The sequence below is a fragment of the Chiloscyllium plagiosum genome, chromosome 9 (assembly GCF_004010195.1).
Source record: "Chiloscyllium plagiosum isolate BGI_BamShark_2017 chromosome 9, ASM401019v2, whole genome shotgun sequence".
NCBI classification, from domain to species: domain Eukaryota; kingdom Metazoa; phylum Chordata; class Chondrichthyes; order Orectolobiformes; family Hemiscylliidae; genus Chiloscyllium; species Chiloscyllium plagiosum.
In genome coordinates, this window is record NC_057718.1 from 103672200 (window position 1) to 103697536 (window position 25337).

Genomic DNA, 25337 nt, shown 5'->3' on the forward strand with positions numbered 1-25337 from the left:
AAACCAAACAGCCAGAAGAGCTCATCTCACAACATAATCTATTAAAGTATGAATGACAAAGAACTCCCAACTTCCACTGTTTAAAGAAGAAATATCAATTTATCTTTAAGTTTCAAAGTGAACATTAAACAACATTATTTACAACTCTGAGCCCCCCTTTCACTTAACTGTTTGTTATCATCCTCCCACTCTATAACAATATACTGTTCTGATAAAAACCTGCATTAAAATTACATCATCTTCATTTCAAAACCCCGCAGGGGGTAGCTGTTGTGGTTGATGTCTGGCTCCCTCTGGCTGTAGATCTCCTTGGGTTGTCTTCAGTCTTTTCCTGCAAAGATGTTTCATATGAAAAAAATGTCCCTTTGATAAAGAATGTTTTGCTCGCAGTTACTCTGTCGATGGCAGTTGGTCTCACTCTCTAACTGTCAAAATGTCTGCTTCTTTATACACCTAGCATCGGATCATCTCATTGGTTCAACATTGGCAAAGCAACAAATTCAAAATCAATTAGTTTTTAATATCCTGGGGCATAATTTAAACTGATTGCTTCAATTCAAATGGTTGCCAAAACAGCAACCAAAACTTAGGTATTCGTTTCTCAGCCAAATGCTACATATTTTCAATTTTCCAGTGCACTCTGAGACTGCTAGTCAGTCACATGACAGGTGTCTGTAAGCTCTCAGTGCAAAACAGCTTTCAAAACAGGTACAGTAGACTCCTTCAACTTCATACCAGTTGGGGGTTGGCTGCATATAACCTGATGCATGTTACAATGTGGAGGGCAGGGATTTGGATGACCTCAAGTTTGTGGTGCATTAGAATGGTCATTTCTAACAGTAGCTTGGTGACAGAGTGCCAACTAATTGTTTCATAACTCTCCTTTGAAATCTCTCACAACAGTTTGCTATGCTGAAGGCATTCCATAAATACACATTTGTGGTACTATTTGCCTGGATTCCATCTATTCCCAAGTTTCCAAGGTCATGAACATAACCGTCTTGTGATCTGGTAAGAGATGTTTCTGCTCTGTATCTTTACGAGGGTTTTTTTCATTCACCCATGGGATGTGGGATGTGGACTGGGCCCAGTATTTATTGCCTGTCCCGAGTTGCCCCTTGAGAAGGTGGGGGTGAGCTGCCTTCTTGATCTGCTGCAGTCCACATACCCACAATGTCCTTAGGGAAGGAATTCCAGGATTCTGACCCAGTGACAGTGAAGGAACGGTGATATATCTCCAAGTCAGGATGATGAGTGGCTTGGAGGGAAACTTGCAGGGGGTGGTGTTCCCATGTATCTGCTGTCCTTGTCCTTCTAGATGGAAGTGATTGTGAGTTTGGACGAGTGGTTTTGTTTGAAGTATATTATTGCTGTGTTAATTGATGCAATAGGGACATTCCTTTCTTAAAGAAGTCAAGATACTTAGTCAAGTTAAGCCTTCTGTTTCTGAATTTCTGTTGGACTGCTATATATTCAGTTGCTACTTTGCAGACCCTTAATACTTAAAGCAATTGTAGTGTGCCGACAAAATGTGTTTATCAAAAACACTGGTCTTGTCTCTTGAAAGTGAATGAAGAAGTGGACAAGCTAAATCAGTCCTGCTCACTGATGCTGGTATGTGGGATAGATATAATATCACAAGTCACAGATAGTATGGCCAAACAATGTTTGAAAAGAGAAATGTGGATGACTATGAATTTGAGAGACCTTCAAAGAAAGCCAAAGCACATATCAAGAGGGTCATCTGTTGGCCTTCTTCTCACCTTTCTCTCTGACCCCCAAATGAAATTCACACATTTCTCAATGACTGAAACTGCCTTCAAGAAGCTCAGTTACCTTCCATTGTGTCAAAAGATGACTTCCCGCAATACAATTCCTAACCTCTGCACAGCTCCTGCTTGTCTCAGATTTGAACATAGCTTTTAGGAGATGTTTTTAACATTCTTGTATTCTTACACAGACTCCAAGACAAAAAAAAAGCTGGTCATCAGATTTGTGATCATTCTGTCATCTCGAGACTTTGAGCTTTACAGAAAACAGGACAGCTAAAGGGGGAAGGTGAAACTCACTCTAGACACCAAACTTTGTCAATATTGTTTCAGCATTGGGATATCAAGGAGAAACCATTTCTTTCATAATTATGGACTTTAAATATCGATCATAAGGTTTAAAAATGCACACAGGATCAAATCAGTCACATAACCTAAGGCCAACAAGAACGCCATTGTGCATTTTTGTAGCCTCTTTCAAATAATTAAACTCTGGATGGTGCTTCAAGCAGGGATTATCAAACAAAACTTGACACCACCCACAAAAAGATGAATATTAGGAGAGTTGACAGAAAGCTTGCTCAAAGAGAAAGGTGTTGAGGAATGTTTTAAAAAGAAAGGGGAAGGTGCCAAGGGGCAGGGGGCGGGGCTATCAGCAAAGGAAGTAGAATCGGTCAAGCAGAAATATCTCAGAGGTGCTGAGTGGCTACAAGATCTGTAGGGTCTGATTACAGACACCCTGGAAGGATTTGCAAACAATGACGAGTATTTTAAAGGTGAGACCTTGCTTGACTGGAGCCAATGAAGAAATGAAAGTCAGCAAACTCAGAGGGGATGTGGACGAGTGCTTATCCTATGCTAGCTAAAAGCACCCATGTATTTGTTTTAGAAGGTTAGTTGGTGGAAGAAGGTTAACATGGGCTGCTGCAACTTTTGATATTGGAGGCTCACTTACCTGGAGAAATTTTGGTCCCTTTACTTGAGGAGGAATGTGGTCATATTGACGACAGGTCAGATGAGGTTCACTAGATTGATTCCAGAGATGAGAGGTTTGTCTTTTGAAGAGAGATTGAGCAGTTTAGGCCTATACTCATTGAAGTTTTGAAGAATGAGGGGAGATCTAATTGAGAGATATCTAAAGGGCATTGACGCAGAAAGAGTCTTCCCCCTTGTGGGGCAATCTATGACAAGAGGTCATAGTTTCAGGATGAGGGATAGCAGAATTAGAACCTAGATTAGGATAAATCACTTCTCTCAAAGGGTCATGAATCTGCGGAATTCACTTCCCCAGAGTGTGGTGGATGCTGGAACATTTAGTAATTTTCAGGAGGAGCTAGACAGATTAGTAATAGAATGAACGGTTATGGAGAGCAGGCAGGAAAGTGGAGGTGAGGCTGCGATGAGATCAGCCATGATCGTTTTAAATGGTGCAGCGGGCTCGAGGGGCGAGGAGAAAATGAGGGGCTGAATGGCCCACTCCTGCTCCTAGCTCTAATATTCTTGTTCCACTGACTCACTACTCAGGAGTTGAATATATCCCTCCTACTTTGCCAAACCTTGGAGTTATTTCAATGGCCTAATTAGCTGTGCACTATATACATTAGAACAGTTGTCATCTGCATGATATCTGGACAGGCAACATAACCTGTTTATGATGTTATTAATTTGTGTATGGCTTTTTATAAAAGTAAGTCAGAACGCCTTCAGCAGTTTTGGTACATGCCATGTTTGAGCAGTAATTGCAAGGTAAGACTTTTATCTTTATCCATTTTCCAATTTTCCCACCAATTTACTCCCGTAAGCTCCATCGCGCAGAAGAGCAGTGACTTGTACAGCCCTGAAGTTGGGAGGTGATGTCACACACATTCATGATGTGTGAGCCTGACATGTGCTGCTTGGGGCGATTTTAGCAACAAGTGGATGAAAGAGAACTGCATGAACTTCAGAATATTATTATTAATTCTCAAGAGCCTGTTACTGAAATAGTATTCAATCCCATCCCAAACCCATCTGCCTCTCCCCCGCCCTCTGAGTAGCGATCAGAAACCCCTCACTCATCCAAGAATGTCAAGACTAAATATTTTCACACTGAACTGTAATAACTCCCAATTGACCAGATGATCCACTCAGCTCTGAAACCATACTCCATTCAACAAGACCACAATCATTAAATATCGTGAATACCCAAAATATTGTTGTCCCTGACACAAACTCTTTCTCAGGAGCTGCTGACACCATCCCTCATTCTGCTAACTGGCTGATGTTGAATCAATATAATTGTACCGTTGGAACTGGACCTGGCCCCTACATAAGGTTCTGACTGTATGTTAATGACTCCACAAAGACTAATTGTTTCCACTTTCACAACCCCCTGTTGGGGATGGGGAAAGAAGTCACAGAGCCCAGCACCATTCCTGGCTCAAGCCACTAACCCCACCCTGATCCAAGCACAACATCCCCTCCTCTGAGCCGAGCACAGCTGCCCCAATCCTGCCCCCAATCCCTCAGACCCCTCCCCCCATCTCACACCCAGCACTGCGACTCTCCCCACACTCTGGGTAGGAGGCTGCAGGGAGGCCTGGGTGCAGATTACTAGATCCCAATGTACCCACCCTATCCCTGGCATTGCACCCAGGTCTACGCTTGCCTCAGTCTATTTGCAGTCAGATTTTCAGATTTTTCAGATTCTTTTCACAGTATCAACGCTGTCCTGGCTGATCTCCTAAGTCATAATATCTGGAAATTTGAAGTCGACCAAAGCTATGTTGACAGTGAAAAATTCCCCTACGTAAGAACTATGGTGGGGGTAGGGATGGAGGGAAACCTGTTAGAGTTGGGGGGGCGCGGCGGTGTGTTCTGTATAAGTGGGAGTGAAGGTGCTGTCTCTCCGTGCAGGATTCACTGAAGTAGAACTCCACATTGACTGGCCAGTGCTACCTTGGAGATTGTGACCTTAACCTTTCAGCTCATGACCCCACTTGGGGTCATGACCTCCACTTTGGGAAGCTCTGCAGTAAGCCCTGAAATTTCCTTCTTAAACCTATTGACCACCTCCTTTTCGATGCTTCTTAAAACCTCCCTCCTTGACCAAGCTTTTGATCATCACCGTTACAGGGCTCAGTGTCACAATCTGCTGAGTAACTCTGCTGGGAACTTTGAATTATATTAAGGGTGCTATATAAAGACGCAGTGTTGTTGGCACACTTGGTGATCAAGCAACCGGATAAAGGCAAACTCTGGAAGAGCAGAAGTGGAGCTTGAAGAGGATTCGGAAGTCTTAGGAATAGTGTTTGGGAAGCAGAGCCTTTTTCATGAAGTGGAATGTCAGCTTTCAAGATGGGTTTTGGGAAAGTGTGTTGGAGATGGAAGGATTCACCAGTGTGATAGGCAAAAGCATCCAGCAGGAGGAAAGGTATCGTGAATTTGAAATAGTTTTTATTGTTACATGAACTCACGTGAGTAAAATGAAAAGTCTACAAGTTGCCACCTATCATGCCATTTAGGTACAATGGTATCTAGGTACAGAACCTTGGTACAAAGCAGAAAGGTAAAGAAAACAAGATTAAAAAGTGAAACATTACAGTTCTTCTTACTGAAAGTTAGAAAAACAAAGAAAAAAAATTAACAGTTCAACACCACAGTCCCTAAGGCTGAGACAAATGGTTAGAGAGTAGAGTAACCTTTTTATGAATGAAATATATTTTTGAAATAAAAATCTTTTCAAAAATCTTTTCAGTTGTCCAAGTGTAGTTTTGAGGAGGGAGGGTCAATACTGAGCTGGTGCATCCATGACAGTACAATTGGGACATGATTTAAATTTACATTGGTCAAACTTTATTAACGTCATCTCAGAAGACAACTGTTCTGCAAACTATTGGATAACTGATTATAATCAGCTACTGGATCTGTCATGAGATTTTAAATATGCAATACGTTAAAGTTATAATTTAATAAAGTTTTCAATGGTTATATGTACTCTTGAATTAAATTCCATGCTATAATTTAAATCATTGAAAGTCAGACTGCTCCAGCACAAACTGTTAAAAGATTCATTCATTTCTTTTATTTTGGCTAAAATTCTTCAGATTCTGCCCATGGTTTATGAAGCTCTGTTGGTTTGAACAGAACCTTTTCTTCTGCAAACTCTGTGTAATTAAAACTGAGGAGTGTCTTAATGACTACAGGCTGCAGTAGTCTTGTTGCTGAGGTCTTGACAATTCTTTGCAAAGACCAATAAAATTACAATGCATCTCCCTTCTTAGCGCTAAACCGATTGAAATCCGTTCACCCCGTGTGAAGGGTGGAAAAGATTCATTAATGGCACTTCATTAGAAAGCTGCATAGAGTGCAGTGAATGTGACTTCTTCTGACAAAAATGTCAGTCTGTCTATTAGGAAAGGAACAAAGACAGTTTAGCAAACTAAACTCTGTCTCCACTGCTGAGGATTACGAAGGGTGATAGGATTAGTGTTTAATGACTAGAGGCAGGAGACAAAGGGAGTTATACTGCAAAGAGGCTTAGATATGGAAGAATTAACACTGTCTATCCCAGGCATATCTTTGATGACTTCTAACATCCTCAGCTCTTGCCGAAACTAAAGTCCAAAGAATAAACTATCTCTTTTTTTTGTTTGAAAAGCAAAGAAAGCAGCATAAAACTCTTGCTCACTTTTATTATCCCAAATATTATTTTTTGCCTGAATTTTCTGTTGGGGAGAGGTCAACAGGAAAAACTGTGAGCTATGGTTTGTGCCGTTTAAAGGAATGAACACGACAGGGAGATGAGCTGGTTATGGTTTGTTTGTAGAAAATGAGAGGATACAGCAATTCAAAACAAAACAAGCTACTGTTCAGTCTCAGTGTGACAGGCAGTAGTCCACTGACCCTGTAATGTGAGGTACTGACTGATTTGAGGCAAAGTTGCCCTAACATTGCAGCTCCTCAGGAACATGAGCCTATTCCAAACCAAAACACAATGAAACTCAAGCTGACTTTCTTCCCCCTTCAGAATGAAAGAAAGTCATATTAATATTTCCCTCATTAGCAAACACACACTGCTGAGAAGATGTTAGACGGTGTGCAAGCTGATCTCTGAGGGCATCCCAGGTCATTCAACCTTCAGGTTATTGCACGCTTGGAAAACCTGCCTTGTTTCTTCTTGTGGAATGGCTGAAGTATGTTATTGTACATAATTCTGAGAGATACGGAAAAGCAAGTGAATCCAGAGGAGTTCACAAGAGAATAGGATTGTTTATTGTTAACTTTAAATCTGAGATAGATAATTTTTTTGTTAAGCAAAGGGTATTAAGGGATATGATCCAGATGCAGCTGGGCCACAAATCAGCCACAATCTCACTGAATGCTGCAACAGGCTCGAGGGGCTGAATGGCCTGAATGAGATATAATGATCGAATCCCTGAATTAAAAAATCAGCCAGAAGGTCCTTTCGGAGCATTTGGCAAAAGGTCTCAAAATCAAAACGTCTGCTTTTAGACATATTAAAAGACAGAAATGATGGATTTATTTTAAAAGAAACCTTCAAAAGCTGAGACAATTTGCTTCTTTCCCTGTTCAATGGCATAGTTATTTTCCCTCCCTGGCTCCCACTTAGATTCGAAGCCTCAACTATATCTGGCTTTTTCTAGTATGAGTGTGAAAATGGTAGCCCCCTGCTGTAATCCTTTCAGGGGCAATGCCATCAGTCAGTGTGAAATTAAATACATTACAGGGTTAGGGATTAAAGTGTTTTATAGGCAACCATTCAGCCACATCAAACTTTAGCATTTAAAAAAAAATCCGCACATTTGATCCTTGGACAGGAACCGTGGCTTGAGAATGGGAGTAGAACATTTGACACTGTCAATGGGGCATGCACAGTCTTCAGTTCAGAGCACTGCTCTGCAAGGGAAGGAAGTATACGCAAGTAATGAATTAAGTCCTGGAGAATCACGCGAGCTGTGTTGCTAACAATCACCGCACTGCACACCAGTTCATTTAACCGACAACATCAACACTCTTTAGCAAGCCAGGCTTGTTCCAATCACGATACCAGGAAAACATTGAAGATCGTTTAGTGTCATGGATCATTGTCAAGCTAAGCCTTTAAAGTATGACTTGTAGATGATCCATACAGAAAACAACAGGGGAGGCTACAGTTTTGTGACTTTCAATTCCTCATTCAAGAATTCAGACAGCTCACAACCTAACATTGCTGAATTCCAATGTAATGTTTAACACTTCAGATCCAAGTGCTGCGATGTACATTGTGAAATCCACATGCACATTGGCCAGTTTATAACCTAAACATGCTTCCAAGGACTTAAGGGTCAGGAGACTTGATTCAACATTTTCTGCATCAACCCATTCAGAGATGTTATGAAACACCTGCGGAGTGGGTGGGATTTGAACCCACCTGACTCAGAGATAAAAGCCTGTAAGAGACTGATTAATTCAGAATTCCTGATGGAATTCCATCCAGGTTTGCTTTGCTAATTTGGTATTGCATGTGGGATCAACAGGAGTAAACTGGCAAACACAAAGTTTAGACAGACACTTACCTTTCGACAGCGGAAAGGAGCTCAGTGCGTGGCACAGCCTGCATAACCCTGAACAAATGAATGTTGTAGGAGCAGAGTCATTAAACATCCCTAGAAAGGAGATCAACAAGAACAACATGATCAAATCAAGCAAAGTACTGCGGATGCTGGAGATGAGAGCTAAAAACAGACAGTGGTGGAGAATCTCAGCCGGCCTGGCAGGACCTGTAGTAAGAGAAACAGAGTTAATGCTTACAGTCATATTGGACTCAAAATGTTAACTCTTTCCCCCTTCACAGATGCAGTTCGACCCGCTGAATTTCAGCATGTTCTGTTTCTATTTAAATAAAATATGCTGCTTTTTTTTTAAATGTAAAGGATTTCTGATCACTTCCAAAGAATTTTGACCCTGCCATTTAAAATCCATTAGAGGTCGTACATTATAAATAACACAACAAGAATATATTAGTGCTAGTATCTGATCAGGAACTTCTGAGTACTCATGAAGCACAGAACTTCCTTCACACTGCGGTGATCACAACTATAAATAATGGTTGCTGTTCATCTCCAAATATTCCGTGACTGAGTTTCATTTCTTTTTCTCAGTTGATCGACTGGCCACAATGTCTGGAGAAGGTTCTCTGCCTTCCCAAGGGTGAAGTAATCATTCTAATTTTTATTTGACTGTAAGAGGCCACATATTTTTCTTTCATTTTAGACTATAAATGGGAAAATAAACATTTTTCCCAAATAAGCAAAGGTACCAGGAGCATTATTGCAACTTGAAAATAATGTGGGTTTATATGATATATGCTTTAGCTATACAAAATTATTACTTTTTGAAGCAGTGAGGTAGACAGTTTATGAGACAGAGTGGTACTAGGAATCTTTGAGTTCAGGAAATACTGCCTAATGACAGCCTTTGGATTGGTCAAGCTACAGTTTGTTATAGACCTGTGAGTGCAGTTCTTGTAGAGATAACCAGAAGCTTGCAAACGAGGAACATCTCTCACCATCGCTCACTGCGAGTGAAAAAGACAAAACATGAAGATTCTGAAAGTAAGGAGTCCTGATACACAAAAAGACTTAGGTCTATCTGATCATCCAATTAATAAAAAAAATTTGATCATTGCTTGCAAGTTACCTTGTGTTACAATCACACAAAAAAAATCAGACAAACCTTGAGAAACAGCATAACCACCCTTGTGGTCTGAACTCTAAAATTACAGAATTGCTTTTCCACATCAATATTTTTCCACCTACAGTATTTGTGTCAAATTAACTATTTCTATGTCAAATTAACTATTAACGTGTGTGTATTTGGACTTTTAAAGGGGGAGAGCTTAAGTCGCATTGCAGTAAATGTTTTGTTTCCATTTATTAGGAAAAGGTTTGCTTGCAATAAATGGAGTTAATTTCCTGTTTATGGTGAAACCCAGTGTGAATTACTTTTGTCCTGAACAGCAGGCCAATGATCTCTAAGCAGTATTTGAAATAAAAGGGAAATGGATGTGCTCACTATGTGTGAAGGAGCTAGCATTGAAATATAAGGGTTAACATGGATTAATAGGGTCTGGTGAATTTTGCAAGTCATTGGCAGAGGCAGGTGGAGATCATTGCATAGAATCCCTACAGTGTCGAGAGAAGCCTTTTGGCCCATCAAGTCTGCACCAACCTACTGAAAAGCATCCCATCCAGATCCAGCACCACCCCCCCCCCCTCCCCCACCCTATCCCCTGCTTTTCCCCATGGCTAACCCACCCAGCCTATACATCCCTGGACGCTATGGGACAACCCAGCATGGCCAATCCTGACCTGCATATCTTTGAACTGTGGAGGGAAACCGGAGCGCCCGGAGGAAACCCACACAGACACGGGGAGAATGTGGCAACTCCACACAGTCATTTAAGGGTGGAATCAAAACTAGGTCCCTGGTGCAATGAGGCAGTAGTGCTAACCACTGAGCCAACAGGTCACCTTTCACAAGAGCTAAAATTCAGCAACACCGTATTGACAGCTGACATGAAACTAGATATTTCCCTCAAGAATGTGAGAAATCTCTGAACTGTTAGAAGATTGATTTCCTGACTAGAGTAGACGTAAGCATCAAAATCAGGAAAGTGCACAGGCTGTTGGTCACCCTCCATTCGCAGCTAGTCTCACAATACAATTGTTCCTCGCTTCTTGTAGTATCCTTGTGCTGCTGAGTCTCTCCTCTTCCCCGTATCCTTTGCCTTCTCTCTTTTGAATGGTTCATTTTTATTGTTTCTCTTTCTCCTCTTCAGCTTGTTTCTCACTCCTTTTGGGTGTAGACTGCAGCTCTCTAGATCATCAAGGAATCTCATGGTGACCTTGACACCTTTGTCTTCAGTGGAATTGACAATGGCTGCTATCTTATCACCCTTTTGTTACACAGTCTCTTTGCTCCATCAACGTCTCTGACCCCTGACCCCTCCACACAGACCCATGCTGCCAGTTGTAACTTGCACTACTTTCCATGAATCAGAGGTTCAAGTCGCTCTCCAGGACTTCAGTGCAAGAATCTAGGCTGTCATTTCGTGTAATGCTAAGGGAATTCTGCCCCTTTGTAGATGCTATCCTACAGTTGAGAAGGTATAAGGTTAGAACATCCTGTCATCCCTTCAAACTGGCTCCACCTCATGGATGATCTGCTTGTGGTCTCAAGCCCACTCTCCTGCTGGTAAACCTGTCAATCAAAAATCTGTCTAACCTCACATGTTCCCACACTATATCCATCTGCCAATTTATTCCTCATGAGTTAACCTATTTATATCTCTTTGCAAATATTTTCTACCCTTCTCACAAGCTACTCTCTTTCCTATCTCTGTGTCATCAGCAAATATGGCTACAGTGCAGTCAGTTCCTACAGCCGTGTCATCAGGATAGATAGTAAATTGTGACGGTCCCAGCCCTGGTCCCTTTGGCACCCCACCAGTTACTACTGGTCAACCCGAAGCATGACCCATTTATCCCAACTCCCTGTTTCCTGTTAGCTAGCCAATGCTCTGTCCACGCTATGGGAATTGCCCCAAGGTCTGAGCTGAAATCTGTCAGTGTTTCAAGTGGTCATCAAAATGGTTTTTGGAACCATTTTAGAGAAGGGTGGTTGAGTTCTTGCCAGTGTCCTTAATCGTTGTTTATCCCTCAATTAATATCACAAAACCTGGTCATCCCTGTGGGAGATTGCTGTGTGCAAATGGACTGTAACATTTCCTATATTGTAGCAATGGGTACATGTAAAAATGTACCTCATTAGTTGTGAAGGTTTTGGGACATCCTGTGAATATAAAAGACACCGAATCAACATAAGTTCATTTAACTAATGTTAAAAATAAGCCTGCAATCCCACTTTCTCAATGTAAATTCTATTGCCACTTCCTCTAATATGACAATATTGATTCATCCACTAATTTCCACTAGAATCTCCAGCATCCAACTTTAATGCCTTCATCCGATTATGATTTGGAGATGCCAGTGTTGGACTGGGGTGGACAAAGTTAAAAATCACACAACACCAGGTTATAGTCCAACAGGTTTAATTGGAAGCAGTAGTTTTCACTAGCGCTCCGAAAGCTCGTGCTTCCAATTAAACCTGTTGGTCTATAACCTGGTGTTGTGTGATTTTTAACCTCATCCTCTATTAGATTTCAAGTGATTTCTTGTCCTGTTGCTCCTCCTGTTGTCTCTGAAACCTTCAGAATATTTGGTTTACAGTCGTGAGTGTGACCAATACAGGAATTTCCAATTGTAAAAAACACTGGGGCAATGTTAATCTTTCTTGTAGGGTTCCATTTGTCATAGCGCCATAGAGCTGTACATCACAGAAACAGACCCTTCAGTCCAACTCGTCCATACCGACCAGATATCCTAAATTGATCTTGTCCCATTCTCCAACACTTGGCCCATAGCCTTCTCAACCCTTCCTATTCGTATACCCATCCAGATGCCTTTTAAATGTTGTAATTGTACCAGCCTTCACCACTTCCTCTGGCAGTTCATTTTCACACAGACCCCACCCTCTGCATTAAAAAGTTGCTCCTTAGTCCCTTTTATATCTTTCCCCTCTCATCCTAAACCTATGCCCTTTAGTTTTGGACTCCCCCACCCAGGGAAAAGACCATGTCTATTTATCCTATCCATGCCCTTCATGATTTGATAAACCTCTATAAGGCCACCCCTCAGTCTCTCCTTATAGCTCAAACCCTCCAACCCTGGCAATATCCCACATAGTCTCAAACACTTACACAGAGCTACGATGCACTAAAACATAAGGACAATGATTAAGGCAGCTCCTGCAGTGCAGTGTTGCGGGAGAGCTGAACTGTTAGGGTTACTGTGCTACAGTGGTATGACTACTGTCTTTCAAATTAGACATTCAGTTTTAACCATGGACTGGATTTTCATATGTTTGGACCATTTCCTGAAAACTAGGAGAAATATTTTATTTTCCCCAGTAGGACAGAGTTGGACTGGAGTCAGGACCTCCTGGGGCAACCAAAAGAGAACTAGAGGTGACAGATGGGTGCCAAGGCCATCAGGTGAGGATGCCTCAGAGTGTCCTTATATCTGTTCAACCATTTTACACAATCCTAAATTGGTTGAAAAACACCAGCCCATCTTAAGTGTTCATACATCTATCAAGAAAAACAAAGATATTCAAAATCCACTTCAAAAGATTTTAATACTATTAACTGCTCATAAAACTGTCAATAAAAAACAGCACCAACCCCCATCCCAGCTAACTAAGCAACCAGTCTCAAGCTAAATCTATTATTGGGATTTGGAGCTCAGCCAAGCATTTACATTGGAAATTACATTGCAAAACTGTGTAAACTAGTCATTCAGTGCACAATGCATTAACTCAGTAGCCTAGATGGCTGGTTTGTGGGTTCAATTCCCACACCAGCGGAGGTTAGTGTAAAGTTTACTGTCCCTCCCAAACTCTCCCCTCTTCTAAGACGTGATCACCCTCAGGTTAAAATACCGCTGCTTATATGTCTTTAACGAGGGAGTGGGACTACAGTGACTTTACCTTACATTTGACCCTTTAAAGTTGACTATCTATCTGCTTCTTCTTTCCCAACAGCTCAACACATGGACTTCAGGTGTACCAAATACTGAAAACCACTGTTGTGATGTAGAAATATGACTGCCAATGTGTCTGCAGGAAACTCCTGCAAATAGCAATCGATAAGTGATAACCTAATAATCTAACAGTGAATCCAATGATGTCAGTTGGGAGATAAATATTGTCACAGGACCCCAGGACAGAGTTCTCAGCTACAACAATTCACATTCATAGAGCACCTTTGATGTAATAAAATCTCTCAGCGACCCCCTTTGGGATTATGATCTTCAATTCACATGACACTGCGCTGCTGACAGCCAAGATGCTTTCGAAATCCAGCCCCAAGTTCCCATCCAACATAAAGGTGGAGAACTTGAAAAGTTCTTGAGATGGCGAGTTTGTAAACAGGGTAAGTTCTCATCATCCAGTCATGCACATTACAAGCAGTGGAGGAGAGGGAAGCAGAAAAGAACAGAAAATAATTGAAAGGAGTAAATAAAGAGCATTTTTAAGAAGTTCAGTCCACTCAATGTGGACTAACAGAGGAAAATAATTTCTCGACCTGCCTTATTGAGTAAAGTAGTGGCTCACTTTTTTGGAATCACTTCAAGGCTTGAGAGGAACACTAAGAATATGTCTCATTTTACAAACCGTGCATAATTTGATGGTTCAATTCAATCGTTCTTTTTTGAATGAGGTTCACAGATTAAAAGTAAAGAAAAAGAACTATTCTGCGTAGATAGTTGCCAATCCTCCCGGAGTAGCTGGGAGACTGCTGCAATCTGGAATCTCCACCAACCTCCTGGAGACCAAAGAAAGCATTCTGGGAAATTAGAAGATGACTCCTTGCCTACACTCATTCTGCACAATTCTCTGTGTACTGCAACATCACCAGCATAGGGAGAGGGGAAAGCGTGGGGCTGGTAGGATGGGGTTGTGTTGGGGGAAAATACAGTGAAAGGAAGGTGGGAGGGGGAGCGGAGTGGGGCACATAATGCTTGCCAACTGCAGCTGATAGGTGTCAGACAGACAGCAATAGAACTAGCCAAAGGTTTGGAAGACTCCATTTACACTTTGCAGTTTCTGCACATCATGAAATGCAGAGCCAACGTTTTCATTGGGCTATCCCTCTCATGATTGCCATTGAGCGAAATCTGATACGGACTCACCCCATAAACACAATACCTGCAAGAGCAGGCCAAAGGCTGGGAATCCTGCAGTGAGTAACTCACCGCCTGATTCCCCAAAAATAAAGCACAGGTCAGGAGTGTGATGGAGTACTCCCCACTTCCCTGGATGGTGCAGCTCCAGTCACAAGAAGCTCAACACCAGCCAGGACAAAGCAGCCCGCTTAATAGTCACCACATCAACAATGTGGGTGGCACAGTGGTTAGCACTGCTGCCTCACAGCGCCAGAGACCCGGGTTCTATTCCCGCCTCAGGCAACTGACCGTGTGGAGATTGCACATTCTCCCCGTGTCCGCGTGGGTTTCTTCCGGGTGCTCCGGTTTCCTCCCACAGTCCAAAGATGTGCAGGTTAGGTGAATTGGCCATGCTAAATTGCCCATAGTGTTAGGTGAAGGGGTAAATGTAGGGGAATGGGTCTGGGTGGGTTGCGCTTCGGCGGGTCGGTGTGGACTTGTTGGGCCGAAGGGCCTGTTTCCATACTGTAAGTAATCTAAACAAAAACTGTCCATTTCCTTCACTCGTGACAGTTAGTAGCAGCAGTGTGTACTATCTACAAGATGCACTACAGAAATTCACCCAGGTTCCTGAGACAGCACCTTCCAAACCCACGACCAGTTCCATTTGGAAGGACACCATCCCCTGCATGTTCTCCTCCAAACCACTCACCATCCTGACTTGGAAATATATCGCCATTCCTTCACTGTCACTGGGTCAAAGTCCTAGAATTCCCTCCCTCAGGGCATTGTGGGTCTACCCACAGCACATGGCCTTTGCAGTACAAGAAGGCAACTCACCCCCACCTTCTCAAGGGAGCAACTAGGGACGGGCAATAAATACTGGCCCAGCCAGCAACGCCCACGTCCCACAACTGAAAAAACAACAGGAAACTGTTTAGCTGCTGCTATCCTGGAAAAAAGAGGGCGAAGTACTCTTCACCTCTGCTGGCGGAGGAAAACTGAGTGGTTAGGTCTTTAGAACCAAATCACAACTTTCCATGTTGTTACCTCCACCCACATCTCCTGAAATATGTTCAAGTTGTCAATGCTCTGTAAAATGAGTGGCTGGTGTACTGAATTAACAAATCAATGATATAATGAAATAGAACTCGCCAAATTTCAAATGAATATTTGTTTAAGATGTCATTCCCTCCAGGTTCCGAACACTTCAAACAAGCACTCCAACTATCAAAAAAAAAAGCACTTACATTCATTACTGTTCTCCAGCATTGAGTCAGACTGAGATATTACCATCATTTGCTCATGTTGATTACATCACCCTCGTTAAGTCACTTCAAGCATATTTTTCAAAGCTTAAATTACCAAAATTTCAAATAGAAATATATTTCTGGTGTCAGTGCTCTTTATCCAAAAATGAATCATTGCTTCTTATAAAACCTTCTTGTGATCTAAACTCCAGTGGGAGAGAAGTTGTAAAAGGAAAGGGATTTACACTGGATTTACACGTATACAGTTTCAGTTAAGTAACCAAGGTCAATTTAACAGCCCTGCTCCTTAAGGTCACAAATACATTTACCACCCAGCTTTAAAAGCCACATACAGTGAGCCTACTAGTGTGTACATGTACTTCAGTAAGAGGGGCTCATTTACATTCCTTCGCCCCGTCAGTGGGATTTGATTTAATGAGCTCTGTTGTGTTGTCAGAGAATCAACTCCTGTGGGTGTGGAAGGCAAAGGAATAAAGCAGCTGCCTCTTACCTCCAGGAGTTCCACAGCTTTCATTCTTTCCTCGTGGTCAAATTGACCACAGCCAGCGTCAGCTGCTGTCCTTCGCTTTTCAGACTCTTTGGTGACAGATAGAAACGGTGGTGTCTGGGGGAGTGTGGCGGGGGCTACCGTGGGAAGAGAAAATAGTCAGATACCAAGGTAGCATTTTTATCTTGCTGTTCATCGGGCAAGCCATTGAGGAATTACCATGTAAAGCTACAAGGCAAAGGCAAAATTCCTTAAAAGAACAATGTTAGGAAGGACTGGATGCTGTTCCTGTGAGCAATTAGTCACTAAGTGGATGCCCAAAGATAGCTAGTTAGCAAGTGGAATATGTGGAAGTAATAACAGTCATCACCAAATATTTATATAAGGCAGCAGTACCTAGGTTCAATGATTAATAATATACTATCTTGGAGAATGCTACAAGAGATGATTGTGTTAAAATTAATTTCAGCAATAAGAACATCATAACTACAAAGGTATAGAATGATTTCTGCATTTAAATAGGGTCCCGGGTTCGATTCCAGCCTCGGGCGACAGTCTGTGTGGAGTTTGCACATTCTCCCCGTGTCTACATGGGTTTCCTCTGGGTGCTCTGGTTTCCTCCCACAGAACAAACGATGTGTAGGCTGGGTGCATTGGCCATGATACATTGTCCATAGTGTTAGGTGCATTAGTCAGAGGGAAATGGGACTGGGAGGGTTACTCTTCGAAGGGTCGGTGTGGACTTGTTGGGCCAAAGGGCCTGTTTCCACACTGTAGGGAATCTAATCTAATCTAATCTAATCTAAATATGTCTAGGTCTAGGTCACAGAATTGTTATGGTGCAGAAAGAGGCCATTCAGTCCATCATGCCTGCACTGGCTCTTCAAACGAGCAGCATCCCTCCTCATGGCAGATTGATACAAAAGGTGAAGTCACGTGGTATCGGGGTGAGCTGGCAAGATGGATGCAGAACTGGCTGAGTCATAGGAGACAGAGGGTAGCAGTGGAAGGATGCTGCTCGGAATGGAGGGCTGTGACTCGTGGTGTTCCACAGGGATCAGCGCTGGGACCTCTGCTGTTCGTGATCTATGTAAATGATTTGGAGGAAAGCATGGCTAGTCTAATTAGCAAGTTTGCAGACAACACAAAGATTGGTGGAATTTGTTTTCACTAGAATGCAGGAGGTTGAGGAATGACCTGATAGAAATTTATAAGATTATGAATGACATGGATAGAGTGGAAAGTATGAGGCTTTTTCTCAGGGTGGAGGGGTCAATTACTAGGGGATACATGTTCAAGGTGTGAGAGGGAACGGTTAAAAGAGATGTGCGAGGCAGGTGTTTCACACAAAGGGTGGGGAGTGCCTGGAATACAGTGCCAGAGGAGGGGGTGGAAGCAGACACAATAGCAACATTCAAGAAGCACCTGGATGAATACATGAACAGGAAGGGAATAGAAGGTTATGGATCCTGTAAGTGAAGACAGTTTTAGTATGGAAGGGCAAAATGTGTCATCACAGCTTGGAGGGCCGAAGGGCCTGTTCCTGAACTGTTTTGTTCTTTGTCGAGAGAGTGGTGCTGGAGAAGCACAGCAGGTCAGGCAGCATCCGAGGAGGAGGAGAATCGATGTTTCGGGTATAAGTCCTTCATCAGAAATGCTGATCTCCAGCAACCGCAGTCCTCACTTTCTCCTCCCTGTTTTGTTCTTTAGACTATACTGATCTCTGTTTTGTTCTGATATCCCTGTGCACCCTTCCTATTCAAAAGAATCATCCAATGCTCTTTTCAATGCTTCAATTGAGCTTGCTTCCATCACACTACCAGCTGCTCATTCCAAACCCTAACTATTTGCTGTTGTGAAACAGGCCTTTCTCACATCATCCTTACTTGGATCATTAGTCTGGGGCTCGAGATTACTAGCCCACTAATATTCCCACAATGCTGCTTCCTTCCCTGTAATGGTTTCTAGATAAAAAACATGCACATCTTGGAACTAACTCTGACAAATCGGTCATGTATGTTAATAATCCATCTCAGGATTTTTTTAAACTTTCAGACAGAGTCCCAATGTTCAGAAAGATGAGTATCAAGGAAAATTGGTTGGATTGAGACTCCCTATGCAACCTTGAGGAGGTATTCTGTGCAAAGCAGCAATATCTCAAAGCATCCTGCAGAGAGGCGGGTAAGTAATGCACTGGGTGACAGGAACAAACAGGAAAATGGAGGAAAGAAGACAGAGTGGAGTTTGTAGAATAAGGTTGAGAATTGGGTCTCAAATGGAAGGAAGAGGATGATCAGGTAGAGAGGGCCACACAATGACAGTTGGAAGTGGAGGCCCGAACAGTATAGTGGAGAGAATTGGGTTGGAGGTCGAACACAGAAATACAAACAGAGAAGGCTGAAGAAAGGCAGTAAGTTAGGACAATTAATAACTACTAAAGTTATCATGAAGAGCGAGGGGTGAGGTGGCCGTCTCAATTACACTGTAAACAATAGGAGGCTGGAATGATTTGTTTGGTGATGATGAGTTCTGGGAAATCCCAGGCTGATCGAAACATTGATGTTGCTCTCAGTTCTTCAATCCTGTCCCCACTAGGATTACATTCCATGCTAAATGAGAGAAATGCTTCTGTTACTATTCACGCAACCTGTTGGACTGTAACTGGTGTTGTGTGATTTTTAACTTTGTCCACCCCAGTCCAACACTGGCACCTCAACTTTACCTGTTACTATTGGCCAGTTACTGGTTAAGGGTAGATGGGAATTTTTGTTCAGTAAAAAGTGCCCAGGAGAGAACTGTACGAAGCAGCTGACACACCTGATAACATTTTACAAAACCTCAAGGTTGGTTGCCTCAGGAAGTAGCATCCAGGGAACAGGAGAATCGACGTTTCGGGCATAAGCCCTTCTTCAGCTTATGCCCGAAACGTCGATTCTCCTGTTCCCTGGATGCTGCCTGACCTGCTGCGCTTTTCCAGCAACACATTTTCAGCTCTGATCTCCAGCATCTGCAGACCTCACTTTCTGCCTCAGGAAGTAAACAGACAATTTCAGTCTCTCTCTTAAGGAATGCTACTCACATATTCAAAGAATCCTTTCATGTCTGTGATAAGTTTGAGAGGACGCGAGACTTAGAAACCTGTTACTACCTTGATTGCTTTGTGACACATTCAGTTCTTTGTAACGATCTTAAAAGACTGAATTAATTTCCATCTGTTTTCTTGTAATGACCTCAGATGAATATCATATATCCACTTAACCTGTCTCCTTAGTCAGCTGATTGACACACTGCTAATGAGTGCATCCATCATTTAACCTGAAATTAATTTGTTTTTGACTGTGATATTGAAATGATACCTTTGCGTGTTCTACTCTGATGTGACTCTTTGTGTGTGCACTTATGTGTGCCTGCATGTGTGTCTGCATGTGTTTTTGTCTGTGTGCATGTGTGTGTGTTGTTTGTGTGTATGTGTGATTGTGTGTGGGTGTGGATGTGTGTGTGTTTGTGGGTGTGGATGTGTCTGTGTGTGGGTGTGTGTGTTTGCAGGTGCATGTGTGTGTGTGTGTGTGTGTTTGTGTAAAGGCAAAGTTGCCATAATTCCAGTGGACCAGAGGGCTGCTGTCTCATTACAGAGAGATGATGGTTGGTGGTTTAGTGTGAGGGTCACCATGCCTCAGGTGAGGGGAGAAGTTCAGCAGATACAACCTTCATGGTTTACTTGTGTGTATGCCCATGTGTTTATTAAAGGAGATGGTTTCATTGTGAAGGTAGTTCCAATAAATTGCAATTCTTTTCGTGACTATCTTTTTGATCATTGCCAAGGCCAATTGAGTTTCCTTGATATAACCTGGAAGGTAATATAGTAAGTGCCCTTTCCCATATGTCCATGTCCTACTGTCAGGTTCTAGGAGATCAAAACCTCTAACAAAACATCGTTAATCAGCCTCCAATCACTTTTCAATCCCAATATTGATCTTGGAGGATGTAAGCCTGCGCAGAGGTTATTGTCCAAATTCAGCTGAATTAGGCCAATAACTATAACCACAGAAGTTTTACAATTCTCTAAATTTATTTTCCTCTATCCAGTCCGAGACAACATTCCGATCCCATCGCTCTCTTCATAAAATGGACAAGTTGATGCAGTGGAATAGTTCAAAGGCCACCCCGTGAACAACATGTGTTGGGAGACATTTATACCTCTCAACTTCTTACTAAATATTCTTTTCACCCCAGCCATCTTTAGTTTGTGTAACACGAACAAAGCAAGTGATTTTTACCATCCGATGAGAATTCTGCACCTTCCAAAACAGTGGTCTCCACCCGTGTGAGCAACAAGAGCAACAGATACATGAGAACACTATCCCTTGCAAATTCCCCTCCAAGACACTCACCACCTTGACCCGGAAATATAATGCTGTTCCTTCACTGTCGCTGGGTCAAACTCCCTCCTTCCCTACCTGCACCAAATGGACCACAGCAGTTTAAGAAGGCAGCTCACTACCACCTTCTCAAGAGGCAATTAAAGATGCATGCTGACTCAGCCAATGCCGTCCACATCTGATGAACAAATAAAAACCCCATGTACGGTGTAGATGGGGAGCATTCAGTTGGTTAAATCCAAACCAAAACCCTCCCTGTTCAAATGAGTGGGCCATTGAAATTATGACATTGTACTGAATTTGACAAATATCCTGAGTAGTATGGACTATCATTTTAATACCATATAAGATGAGGTGATAGTCTAAGGAATGTTTAATCAAACTTCAGTGGACTGGAAAGTTTGAAGATGTTCACTAATATCTTCAACTTAGACAGTCATTTACTGCATTGAAGGAGCTATATAGTCTATGATGTCCATGCCAACTCATCCAGCCTGTCTTTCAGTCCCACTCTATCCCCACAGCCTCATAGTCACACTCTTATTGTCTTGCTGTATCCCCACAGCCAGTCTTATAGACCTGCTGCATCCTTATAACCTTGCGAGTTTACACATAAATGCCCAATCATTTTCCTTTTGAAACCATTGATTGTCTCCACTTCCATTGTTTGTGTGGCATTGCTGTTGGTGGTTATGCCTTCAACTGCTTTGACTCCAAGCTCTAGAGCTGCCCCCTAAACCTCCCTGACTCACTCTCTCCTGCTGTTTTCACTGAGCTACTGGTTACCACCTCATGGGCAGCACGTTCCCAATCATTATCAACCAATGTGTAAAAAAAAGGTCTTCCTCACCTTCATTCTGATTCTCTTTTCAAAAATGTTACATCTTGTCCCATCGGCTAATGAGAACCTTATCCTTGCTTGTTTTATCCTAAACTGTCATCTTTTGTATGCCTCAACCCAATCTCCCCTCAATCTCTTTTATTCCATCCTCAGTTTCTTCAGCCTAAAGTCGATGCTAAAGCACTCCATCCTTGGGACCATTCGGTTAAATCTCCTCTGCACTCTCGTAAGGACCCTCTCACATCCTCCCAAAGTGTGGTGTTCAGAACTAGGTGTAATCCTTTAGCTGGGTCTGAGCCAGAGTGTTAGAAAGTTTCAGCGTGTGCTCACAAAAGTGGTTCTCAGACATCCTTTATTTACAAAGCTTTGCTAACTGTGCTCTCCTACCATCACAAGAGATCAATGTACATGCATCCCCAGGTTTCTCTGTCCCTGCACACTACCCTCTGAATGGTATAGAGTAATAGAGATGTACAGCTCAGAAAAGACCCTTCGGTCCAACTCGTCCATGCTGACCAGATTATTCCAACCCAATCTAGTCCCACCTGCCATCACCTGGCCCATAGCCCTCCAAACCCTTCCTGTACATATACCCATCCAGATGCCTTTTAAATGTTGCAATTGTACTAGCCTCTACCACTTCCTGTCACTATTTTTCTCAGGGTAAACGTGCAAACACAGAGCAGGGAAACAGACCATTTGGTCCATCCTGGTCCTCATTGCTGATACCTCACTGTAGGAGCACCTGGCCTCATACAATAGTAAGATCTCCAGCTGCCCCTGCATTATCTCAGGAAGCAGTTTGTACTCACTTTATGGTGGCTTTGGATTTTTTTTCTAAGTACCTTATGAAAAAGCTGAGGGTAGACTCCTCATACTTTTCAAGGTAATTCTATAAATGGTAACAAACTGCCAGCACTTGTTAAACCTTCCCCTTCATTCACTGAATTCATTTTCATTAATCTCAACAAACAGTGGACGCGATGCAAGGTAATTGACTGACAACCCAGTCTGCAGTATAGGATTAAACTAACCTAGTGTGACCATCTACAGCTCACCTACTTGATTAAAACAAACAAGAAAGCCAGTAAACTCATCCACAGAAGCCAAGAAATTCAGACCTTTCTAATTGCTGCACAATCCTAGGCTTTGATGTACAGCGTCATGTATGGTGTCGCTTCAGATTCTCCAATTACGACCTTTCCTTTTGTATCATATTTCTCACGGCTTAAATGGGAACATGTTAGTGGGGAAATTACTTACCAAGATTCAGTGCTAAAGAAACACAAAATGTTTTGCTTGCCACTTGATGAAGTTGGTGAATATAATAGACTGTAGAGATCCCATAAGACTGGGATGTTGCATACTAATTTTAAAATGGCATAATGTAGCAAACATAGAAACATAGAAGCATGGAAACATTGAAGATAGGAGCAGGAGGATGCCATTCAGCCCTGCGAGTCTGCTCCACCATTCATAATGGATCATGGCTGATCGTCCACCTCAATAGCCTAAACCTGATTTCTCCCCATAACCTTTGAAATGTTTGACTATTTTCTCTAATGCCGTACCAATATCAGCAGAAAGAGTTGTTGATTCTCTTGGCTGACCTCCTGTCCTTTGCCCTTCACAAACTTCAGTTCATCCAAATCTTGTATCCCAACTTACACCGAATCTCAGTGATCCATCACCCGCTGAGCTCAGTGATCTTCATTGGCTCCCGACATAGCAGCACTTTGGTTTTAAACATTTCTCAACCACGTTTCCAAAACCCTTGTCCTGCCCTACCTCCGTAATTTGCTTCCACCCTACAACTCACTGAGACCTCTACACACATAGAAGGTAGAATAGTGCAGCACAGATACAGGCCCTTCAGCTCATTATGTCTGCACCAAACATGCTGCTATTCTAAACTAATCCCAAATACCAGGTCTATTGAGCACACCTCGTTTACGTTGTATCACTGTTGGTGGTTGTGCGTTCAGCCAAAGATTTGACCCTAAGCTCTGGAACTCCCTCCCTGACTCCCTCTCTCCTGCTGCTTTCACTGAGCTATTGGTTAGCTACTCTCAAGATCTTCACTAGTTGCTCGGTGGCACTAGTTTGAGAGTTTGCACACTCTAAGGTATTATATAAAAAAATTGTTAAAAACATCAAGCTACAAATGATCCCGTGGATCTTATGATTTGGATTATTTCTAATTCCAAACTACTCATCGATTTATTTTAATTGGTAGTTCGCTCGTGGTTTTGCTGAGTTGTTTTCCTTAGATTCAGAACTGAACCACTGCCTGACTGTGTCATCTATGACCATTCACACATCTCCTGTACTACCCATTATCCACCAGCTGTAATGTGAAGGATGGATTGAAGGGATTTACACCTTTCCACAGGCCTTTTGCTTTGTTTTGATTCTGCTTTTATTCCTGAGACTTGCTTTAGCCCTTTGGAGTTTCTCTGATCTCATATTTTCCTTCTCCATTTCACTGTTATTGTCATTTAGCTAATGTTGGAAAATTCTTTCATTTGGACTTGTTAGTGGCTTCTCACTTGTAACTGTGATCTAAATGCCAGGAATTTTAAAATTCCCCAGCTAGTTCTTAGAAGCTGCTATGAAGTAACCATTAGCTCGAGTCTGAGGAATTTCATTGTGATCTGTGATGCAGGTGCAGAGTGACTGTTTCATCTGAAACTGTAGGCTTGGAGCAACAATAAAGATTTGGTAATTTCTCGGGGTCCTGTTTGCATCCTCAGAGCGCCAACTCAGAGCGCCAACTCAGAGCGCCAACTCAGAGCGCCACCTCAGAGCGCCACCTCAGAGCGCCACCTCAGAGTGTCACCTCAGAGCGCCAACTCAGAGCGCCACCTCAGAGCGCCACCTCAGAGCGCCAACTCAGAGCGCCACCTCAGAGCGCCACCTCAGAGTGCCACCTCAGAGCGCCAACTCAGAGCGCCACCTCAGAGCGCCACCTCAGAGCGCCACCTCAGAGTGCCACCTCAGAGTGCCACCTCAGAGCGCCAACTCAGAGCGCCACCTCAGAGCGCCACCTCAGAGTGCCACCTCAGAGCGCCACCTCAGAGTGCCAACTCAGAGCGCCAACTCAGAGCGCCAACTCAGAGCGCCAACTCAGAGCGCCAACTCAGAGCGCCAACTCAGAGCGCCAACTCAGAGCGCCAACTCAGAGCGCCAACTCAGAGCGCCAACTCAGAGCGCCAACTCAGAGCGCCAACTCAGAGCGCCAACTCAGAGCGCCAACTCAGAGCGCCAACTCAGAGCGCCAACTCAGAGCGCCAACTCAGAGCGCCAACTCAGAGCGCCAACTCAGAGCGCCAACTCAGAGCGCCAACTCAGAGCGCCAACTCAGAGCGCCAACTCAGAGCGCCAACTCAGAGCGCCAACTCAGAGCGCCAACTCAGAGCGCCAACTCAGAGCGCCAACTCAGAGCGCCAACTCAGAGCGCCAACTCAGAGCGCCAACTCAGAGCGCCAACTCAGAGCGCCAACTCAGAGCGCCAACTCAGAGCGCCAACTCAGAGCGCCAACTCAGAGCGCCAACTCAGAGCGCCAACTCAGAGCGCCAACTCAGAGCGCCACCTCAGAACGCCACCTCAGAGTGCCAACTCAGAGCGCCACCTCAGAGTGCCAACTCAGAGCGCCAACTCTAGATAGATTTGCAGTAAGCCCAATAATGTTACTGCTCTCCAAACTCCTGGCAGTACTTTCTGCTCTTACTTCATTAAATCACTTCTCAAAGATCCATCCCACCCTGGCAATATTTCTCTACAATTGGGGAGAAGGTACAGAAGCTTGAACACTCACACCAG

At 43.1% G+C, this 25337-nt stretch overlaps 1 long non-coding RNA gene across 1 annotated transcript; it reads right to left on the bottom strand.

Moving 5' to 3' along the window:
• Positions 1-263: 263 nt before the first annotated feature.
• On the bottom strand, positions 264-16377 carry LOC122553122. Its single transcript, XR_006312619.1, has 3 exons — positions 16298-16377; positions 8327-8416; positions 264-331 (listed from the first exon to the last, which is right to left on the bottom strand). It is a non-coding gene; the product is annotated as an uncharacterized LOC122553122 (long non-coding RNA).
• Positions 16378-25337: the final 8960 nt, after the last annotated feature.